The sequence below is a fragment of the Montipora capricornis genome, chromosome 5, assembly GCF_036669925.1.
Source record: "Montipora capricornis isolate CH-2021 chromosome 5, ASM3666992v2, whole genome shotgun sequence".
Classification (NCBI taxonomy): domain Eukaryota; kingdom Metazoa; phylum Cnidaria; class Anthozoa; order Scleractinia; family Acroporidae; genus Montipora; species Montipora capricornis.
The window spans coordinates 24,291,813-24,301,812 of record NC_090887.1 but is presented as its reverse complement, the minus strand read 5'-3'; the positions used below and the strand labels follow the sequence as shown (position 1 = coordinate 24,301,812).

The window sequence follows — 10,000 nt, the reverse complement described above, 5'->3', positions numbered from 1 at the left end:
GAAGCCCTTTTGCCAACTAGTTCAGGTAAAAACATACAAGGCGTCATCCTCGTTGAGGACAGTGGCGTTGTTTCCGACCCTGGGCGTGTGGCCGAGGTCTTTAGTGATTACTTTGCCAATATTATCCAGCTAGGGCATAGATCTGACACTGACGACACTGACCATCCGAGTATAAGGGCAATAAGCAATGTTCGTTTCTCAAGCGAGTTTTATTACTCCCCAGTCAGTACTTCATATATCTGTAACATTTTAGATCACCTTAATCCGAGAAAGGCAGTTGGTGTAGACGGCATTTCACCACAAATCTTGCGTTTGGGATCCCCAGTACTTGCCGAAAAGGTGACTAATTTGATCAACTTCTGTATCCTGAATCGTTCATTGCTGTCTGAATGGAAGCAAGCGCGCCTGTCTCAATATTGACTTTGCTATCTAAAGTGTTTGAGAAAGTCATTTACGACCAAACTTGGAATGCATTTCATAACGTTTTGTCTTCAAACTTATCTGGATTTATGAAAACTCACTCTTGCTGCACTGCATAGCTAAAAATGACGGAAGATTGATAACAAGGAAGCTGTAGCGGCGGTCCCTGTGGACTTGAGCAAAGCGTTTGACACCATAGATCATAGCCTTCTGCTCGCGAAGTTGAAGGCCTATGGCTTTTCTACACGTGCCTTGGAACTGATGTCCACCTACCTGCTAGGTCGTCAACAATGTGTCAGATTAGATGGCGTATGCTCTGACTTCAAAACAGTTAAATCTGGCGTTCCTCAAGGTTCACTATTGGGTCCGTTGTTGTTCAACATATTCATTAATGATTTGAATTTTTGTGTTCCTAATGTCTCATTGCGGCTGTACGCTGATGACACGACTGCGTACCTGTCAGATGTATCTCCCACCATTCTAGAATTTTCCTTCAACAAGGATCTCCAGGTTATTTCGTCGTGGTTTGTGTCCAACTATTTAACAGTGAATTGTGCTAAGCATTATCTGTCGGACCCTGTGCCTATCATTATTCTTTATTTCTTAATAATGCTCAAATATAATTTCTCCGATTTATTAAGATTCTTGGTGTAACTTTGAGCAATGGCCTATCCTAAAAAAAACAAATATCAGATCAATTAAAGAAAGCCTTTGCCATGGTGTCGGCTCTGAGAAGAATAAGGGGTTTTCATCCCCATGATGCAATGATAAAACTTTATAAAGCATTTATATTAACCGTTATATATTAACCGTTATATTTTGAGAACATTAATCAGGCACAACAAGTCAATGTCATACGACGACCTGCTCACTGTGGCTAGCATGACATCTTTTATATTTTAGGCGCTTACATCAGGCGTTAATACTTCTTTTCAAATGTCTAAATGGTACGGGTCCTACTTATATTGCTAGCCTTTTTAAATACAGGCATACACCGTATAGGCTAAGAGGCGATCGAGGGCTTGAATTTGGAATTACCTAAATTTAATTGTAAATTTAAGAAGAATTCTGTCATTTATTCATTAACTAAGTTATGGAACAGTTTGCCTTCTCATGTGCGTCTTTCAAGTGATTCTAGTGACTTCAGAAGTAAATTGCAGGATTGCAGTTTTTTAGAACGTATCTTACAGTGTACAATTGTAGCTTTTCACTGCTTTTAGAACGAGTTTTAGAGTTTTCCAAGTCACGCTTTTAGTATGTGGCTTTTTGTTGTTTTTAAAATTGAATTATATTATATGGCTGTAATTATTATAGATTTTATTTATACACGTTCGTATTTTGAACGAGTTTTATAGCTCTTTGACGTAACGTGTTAAAATAAATGATTGATTGATTGATTGATTGATTGATTGATTGATTGATTGATTCCATCAATATGTTTTTGAGATTTTTGACTGCTGCGTGGTACGTTGTAACAAAAGGCAAAATTCTCTCATTTGTCTTTTGGTTTTGAGTTAAAGTTTTGGAGGCAAAATTGACCTCCAACAGACACCTTTCTATGATTGTGCTAGGAAAGCCACGTGCTCTCCGGCGTTGCTTGAATTTCCCCCGACTCTCTTCAAATTTTGGTTTCGAAGAGTTTGTTCAGAGCAGTCTCATTTCTTCACCTTTAATGAAGCCATTTTTACACGTGGAGGATGGCATGAGTTGAAAGTGTGTCTATTGAAAGGTTTCAATCGGCTTGTAGTGAGTTCTGAATTCTTGAATCGTTCCCCTTTAAAGACTTCCGTGTCGAGGAACGTGATTTCGTTCTCCGATATTTCGGCCGTAAATATGATTGTGGGGTGGAATTTGTTAGCTTGTTTAAAAAGCTTGTTAGGGCATAAAATCGGGCGCGGATTGAAAACAGTGGCTTGTTTTCATAAGACAGGTCAGCATTCCAAGAAGTTCATTTTGCTACGCTTAGACATCTTATGTATAATTGTTGTAAATTTTATCAAGTGAATTAAATATATACGAAAATATCTTAGCACATTCCGCAAGAACTACATGTCGGGCTTCTACATCTCAGTTTTCTTCCTCAGTTGTCAAAAACATCCAAGTTGTCACCAATAACTTACTGTTTCTCGTTTTCGCGGACTTAGTTTTCGGTACTTCGTGACGCCTGCAAGAAATTTGCGAAATTAAAGACCCACAAGAAAAGTTACCGCTAAATGTAATGACGCAAAAATTAAATCATTTGTATAGAAAACCGCATATAAATCATTATGCGATTCAGTTTACATATTCATGCCAGGGGCGTAGCGTGAGATTTTGAAGATGAACGCACACGAAGAATGTTTGAAGGCGCTCCACAGTAGGGGGGTCTGGGGGCATGCTCCCCAAGAAAATTTTTGAAATTCAGGGTCTAGGAAATGCCATTTCCGACTATTTTCGAAGGACATTTCAATAAATAAATGTGAAGGAAAATGCAGTAGTTAGATGTTTATTTTACCGATTTGCCAAGTTTTCTCTACAGCAAGCTACAACACAAACAGGGGGTTTACGGTAAAAGCAAAGGGCAAGACGTCGCAAACTCTGTTATATCATCATCATCATCGTCATAACATATCCCTAAAAAATAACCAGGAGCTGGGGGACTGGTGATACTGAAGACTGACACTGTGTGGGGGCTTTTTTTTTTTTTCTTGCTTTCGTCCACTATACGTTTCTTGCCGTTAAGGCCTGGCCAAACGGGTGTACTGAACATGTTAGTGTAATATCATCCAACATGTTGCACTCGTTTGGCCACCATGTTGTAGTGATGTTGGAAGTTGTTGAACGAAGTTTGATTTCCATCAAGCATATGTCTTTACCATCATCCAAAGTTTCTTTTGTTCTAAGGTGTGAACAACAGTGTTGCATTCGTTCGGTCATCACATTCAACAGCAGCTATCGGTATCCATGGTGGTGGTTTATTCGTTGCATCTGTTTCGCGCATTGCCACGTCAGTTTAAGCTACGGAATGGTGAACGAGGAAAGTCTTTAATGTCTGAGCGACGAAAGCTTAAGAAACCTCTCTTCGAACAGTTAGCCCTTCTTGTGTCCAAAGCTCTCAGGGGTATGGCGACAATGTATCTGCAGGATCTTTTGCAAGTGAAGACCCCGGTACGCTGAATCTTCTCAAGGTTCCTCACACCTTCATGGTGCAAGACCTTTGAAGACTGGGCATGTGCTGTTGCAGTTCCCAGATTCTGAAACAGCCGTCTTCTTCCTCTCACAGAGAGTGACTCTATTGATAATTTGAAAAGGAACTTAATAACGCCAACATGGCAAGAGTTTGTTTTCTAAGGATTCTGGGTAGATTTTGGCTCCAGACCTTTGAGTCCAAAATTCTGGATCCAACATGTTGCATTCGTTTGGCCCATCAACTCTTTCGACACTTTTTAACGGCGTCCAACAATGTTGGATGCGTTTGGCCAGGCCTGTATGGGTTAATGAAAAGATACTGGAAATACTCACACACAGAGACACCAGTTTAAATCTAAATTTAAAAAACTTGGCCCGATTTTATAATGACTAAAAAAAATTATGCCTCCATGGAATAAGGATTTCCGGATATAAATAGCTGTACGCGTGGGCGTACGTGCGTATATGGACGCTACGCCCCTGCATGCTCTCTTCCATTGAGTCATGTAAGCTGAATGCCGAACTGTGTACTTTTGAACATTGTCACTAAGTGAATAGGGGTTTAGTTCCCTTCAACACAAAATTAGGCTTGTATTCTTGTATTCTCGGAAACTATCTCGACGATGAAGACAAAGGTATCAAAACTTACAAATTCATCGCACCGTGCGTTCATTGTATTTTCTGGACATCATTCAAGATAATGTGAGCTTTTCACTGTAAACGGTAGGAAAGTGGCATGGTCAAGCGCTGGAATAGCTAATGGGCTACCAGTTGGGAAGTTTAGCGTTTGTCTCCTAAAAAGTCGTCTGTCCGCCAGGGCCCAACATTATTCCCAATTATAAGCCTGCATAAATAGTGTTTGTATTTACAGTAATAGTTGCTTATATATAATTCATTTGGTGTACTTAGTAGAGTTGTAGCGTTTCCTACGGTCCTCTCGAACCAAAGAGAGTGCTCTGAGCAACAAGTCAATCATCATACCATCATCAAGTACTTGGCAAATATATCTAGGAAGGGATAGGGCTGGAAGTCTGTGTAATTATCCTTATAAGTTTCACACTGCTTTCTAGCATTTCAACATATGCTCTGAACTAAATTTAATGTAGTTTTAAAATTATAATTTGAGGTTAAAAATTGTTAGATAGACACCACAACCAACCTGGAATGCTTTTTCAGGGGGTAAACTGTTTGGTGGCGTTCTGAACCATTTTTTTCAATCCCTTATTAAAACGTCTTGAAAATTCACTAAAAGTACTCTTTTTGTTTACATACTCTTCAAAGCAAGTCCAAGCGCGAATTTTTTGTTTATAATTGGTTTTCATTCATAAGCAAAGTACAACGTATCACCCTCACTAAAACGTCATACTGAGACTCGCCTTGAAGAGGCAGACATGAACTCGGATATGGCCTATTCAAGTGGGGGCCAAAGGGTTATCAGTCTATTACTGTAAAGTCATCGTCGTCGTCGTCATCATCATCATCATCATCATTATTACTATTATTATCAATAATGTTGTTGTTGTTGCTATTATTATTATTATTATTATTATTATTATTATCATTATTATCATTATTATTATTATTATTATTATCATTATTATCATTATTGAGCAAACGTAAGAGAATGTTTAATACATATTAATGAAAGGTGTTACAATTGAACCCACTAGTGGGTTCAATTGTAACATCTTTCATTGAATATGTATTAAATGTTCTCTCACATTCACTCACTTTGGTGGTTGGTTGGCCGCGTCGTTCACAGAAATACAGGCAACTGTATTTCAATGATGCTCTCAATGTGGCTGCGTGATGCAGCTCGAGTCAAATACCCACATTTCACCCTTGCTCACCATAGAGTCTCCAGTAGCTCAGTGGTTAGAGCATCTGTACTAAATCACGGGGGGTCGTGGGTTCAAATCCCAGCTCGGATTTTTCCGAGTTCCCAGTGGGTTCAATTGTAATACCTTTCATTTAATATGTGTTTATTATTATTATTATTATTATTATTATTATTATTATTTCATGACCGGAATGTCGTAGTAAAGTAACTTTTCACAAAGAAAGAGCAGCATGAAAATTCAACCGCCTCAAGGGAAGGAGAGCTACAACAGGCGGAAACAATCTTGTGGATCAAAAAAGTACGCAAAGGAAAGCCTTCGAATTCGCTGCAACGCATCGTGTACGTACATGGGACATGATTCATGGCCAACTTCAAGACTAACAGTCCATTCAAGGTGAGCTTGGACGACAATATCACAAGCGCTTCATCTTTCTTGAGGTTGTCCACTGCGTTGAGGTCAAAACTGCGAAGAAATTCCACATGAGTATCTATATCCGCATTTAACTTTTTTTGGCAGACAAACGAGATCTAATGACTTCCGGAGAGAATAGATCGGCCTCATATTTCTTGCGCTTCCGATTCTCCATTCTCGATGATCTTTCCAGTTGTGCTGTGCAGAGTGTTGTGTAGATAACGCCTCCCACGCAGACACTCTTAGTGCTTCTTCACGCGTTTCCCCACGAGCGTCTACTGAAACGAGCCGGAAGTTACGTAGACCAATCACAACGGACTTCCACATTCTGAAAGTGCACTGTGGACCCTGAGAATTTTGTCGGGTGTTGGGCATTTACAATTTCTTATCAAAGAGAAACTGGAGCGTATACATTTCATGCTTTGCATTAGATGTTTGCGGCTCTTCACACTATGAGTAGGGTAGAATTGCGATGGTTAAAACGTTTTGCTCCAGTGCGATTCAAACCTATTTGTTGCGTTGGCTTGGGATTGATATCATATTTACATTTCTTTTAATTTTTCGCCGATTGAACTGATTTAAAGTTTGCTTTATTTTTCAAATCGAAGAAACGCAGAGTACGAACGATCGATTCCCAACAGAAAAACAGTAAATCAATCTTCAGCAACGGTCATCGCCAAAAGGAGACTGAAAATTTCAAGCTTATTTTCGCTACTCTCGTAGCTGGTTGCGTTCATTGCGCTTGAAGGTATTCACGGGTTCTCGTGCAGTTCAAATACACTCGCAACACTTTAATATTTGTATTCTTATTTATATATTTCCAGGGCGCTTTCAATTTTAGATGAAACGACACCATAACCTTGCTAAGCAATCGCATTTTGACTGGGGCTAAACAATCAGCGAGCCATGCGAATTTCACAAGTCCAAGCACCCATTTCAAATAGCGTTAATAAACAGTTTCAGCTAGTACGCTAGTACTAGTGCTCATCATGGTTTCCAATTGTTGGGGCGGATTTCCATCGGTTGTTCGTACGTTTAGTACATACGCACGCTAGTATATGGGTTGCGTTTGAGAATATTAAGTTAGTACGCTAGTACTAGTGCTCAAGATTGCGATTGTTCGGGGGAATTTGAATCGGTTGTTCGTACGCCAAGTACATACATACGCTAGTATATAGGTTGAGTTTAAGAATATTCAGTTAGTACGCTAGTACTACTGCGCATGATTGCGATTGTTGGGGCGCATTTCCATCGGTTTTTCGTACGCTTAGTACATACGTACGCTAGTATATAGGTTAAGTTTAAGAACATACAGTTAGTACGCTAGTAATAGTGCTCATGGTTGCGATTGTTGGGGCTAATTTCAATGGGTTGTTGGTACGCTTAGTAAATACGTACGCTAGTATATAGGTTGGGTTTGAGAATATTAAGTTATTACGCTAGTACTAGTGCTCATGATTGCGATTGTTGAGGTGAATTTCCATCGGTTTTTCGTACAATTAGTACATACCTACGCTAGTATATAGGTTGAGTTTGAGAATATTCAGTTACTACGCTAGTACTAGTGCTCATGTTGCGATTGTTGCGGGGATTTTCCATCGGTTGTTCGTACGCTTAGTAGATACGTACTCTAGTATATAGGTTGAGTTTGAGAATATTCAGTTAGTACGCTAGTACTAGTGCTCATGATTGCGAGTGTTGGGACGAATTTGCATGGGTTGTTCGTACGCTAGTATATAGGTTGAGTTTGAGAATATCCAGTTAGTACGCTAGTACTAGTGCTCATGATTGCGATTGTTGACGCGATTTTCCATCGCTTGTTCCTACGCTTAATACATACTTACGCTAGTATATAGCTTAATTTTTAGAATATTCAGTTAGTACGCTAGTACTAGGGCTCATGATTGCGATTGTTGGGGCGAATTTCCATGGGTTGTTCGTACGCTTAGTACATACGTACGCTAGTATATAGGTTGAGTTTGAGAATATCCAGTTAGTACGCTAGTACTAGTGCTCATGGTTGCGATTGTTGGGGCAATTTTCCATCGGTTGATTGTACGCTTAGTACATTCGTACGCTAGTATGTAGGCTGAGTTGGAGAATATTTAGTTAGTACGTTAGTACTAGTGCGCATGATTACGATTGTTGAGGCGAATTTCCATCCTTGTTCGGACGCTTAGTACATACGTACGCTAGTACATAGGCTGCGTTTGAGAATATTCAGTTAGTACCCTAGTACTAGTGCGCATGATTGCGATTGTTGGGGCGAATTTCCATCGGTTTTTCGTACGCTTAGTGCATACCTACGCTAGTATATAGGTTTAGTTTGAGACTATTTAGTTAGTACGCTAGTACTAGTGCTTATGTTTGCGATTGTTGGGGCGAATTTCTATTGGTTGTTCGTACGCTTAGTACATACGTACGTTAGTATATAGGTTAAGTTTGAGAATATTTAATTAGTACGCTAGTACTAGTGCTCATGATTGCGATTGTTGACGCGATTTTCCATCGCTTGTTCATACGCTTAGTACATACCTACGCTAGTATATAGGTTGAGTTTGAGAATATTCAGTTAGTACGCTAATACAAGTGCAGAGGATTGCGATTGTTGGGGCGAATTTCCATCGGTTGTTCCTACGCTTAGTACATACGTACGCTAGTATATAGGTTGAGTTTGAGAATATTCAGTTAGTACGCTAGTACTAGTGCTCATGATTGCGATTGTTGGGGCGAATTTCCATCGGTTGTTCGTACGCTTAGTACATACGTACGCTAGTATATAGGTTGAGTTTGAGAATATTCAGTTAGTACGCTAGTACTAGTGCTCATGATTGCGATTGTTGGGGCGAATTTCCATCGGTTGTTCGTACGCTTAGTACATACGTACGCTAGTATATAGGTTGAGTTTGAGAATATTTAGTTAGTACGCTAGTACAAGTGCTCATGGTTGCGATTGTTGGGGCGAGTTTCTATCGGTTGTTTGTACGCTTAGTACATACGTACGCTAGTATATAAGTTGAGTTTGAGAATATTCATTTAGTACACTGGTACTAGTGCTCAGGATTGCGATTGTTGGGGCGATTTTACATGGGTTCTTCGTATGCTTAGTACAAACGTACGCTAGTATATAGGTTGAGTTTGAGAATATTCAGTTAGTACGCTAGTACTAGCGCTCATGCTTGCGATTGTTGGGGCGAATTTGCATCGGTTGTTCGTACGCTTAGTACATACGTACGCTAGTATATAGGTTGAGTTTGAGAATATTCAGTTAGTACGGTAGTACTAGTGCTGATGATTGCGATTGTTTGGGGCGATTTTCAATCGGTTGTTCCTACGCTTAGTACAAAGGTACGCTAGTATATACGTTGAGTTTTAGAATATTTAGTTAGTACGCTAGTACTAGTGCTCATGATTGCGATTGTTGGGGCGATTTTACATCGTTTGTTTGTAGTTTTAGTACATACGTACCCTAGTATATAGGTTGAGTTTGAGAATTTTCAGTTAGTACGCTAGTACTTGTGCTCATGATTGCGATTGTTGGGGCAATTTTCAATCGGTTGTTCGTAGGCTTAGTACAAACGTACGCTAGTATATACGTTGAGTTTAAGAATATTCAGTTAGTGCTTTAGTACTAGTGCTCATGATTGCGATTGTTTGGGGGGATTTTACATCGTTTGTTCGTAGGCTTAGTACATACGTACCGTAGTATATAGGTTGAGTTTGAAAAGATTCAGGTAGTACGCTAGTACTATTGCTCATGGTTGCGATTGTTTGGGCGATTTTCCATCGTTTGTTCGTACGCTAAGTAGATACGCACACTAGTATATAGGTTGACTTTGAGAATATTCAGTTAGTACGCTAGTACTTGTGCTCATGATCTCGATTGTTGAGGCGATTTTCCATCATTTGTTCGTACGGTTAGTACATAGGTACGCTAGTATATAGGTTAAGGTTGAGAATATTCAGTTAGTACGCCAGTACTGAGGCTCATGATTGCGATTGTTGAGGCGATTTTCCGTCGGTTGTTCGTACGCTTAGTAGATACGTACGCTAGTATATAGGTTCAGTTTCAGAGTATTCAGTTAGTACGCTAGTTCTAGTGCTCATGATTCCCTTTGTTGCAGCGAAGTTCCATCGGTTGTTCGTGTCATTACTACCTA

At 39.7% G+C, this 10,000-nt stretch overlaps 1 long non-coding RNA gene across 1 annotated transcript in view; it reads left to right on the top strand.

Moving 5' to 3' along the window:
• Nucleotides 1–10,000, top strand: part of LOC138049984 (uncharacterized) — a 326,256-nt gene that overhangs the window by 13,650 nt on the left and 302,606 nt on the right. The gene's annotated exons all lie outside the window — the stretch shown is intronic.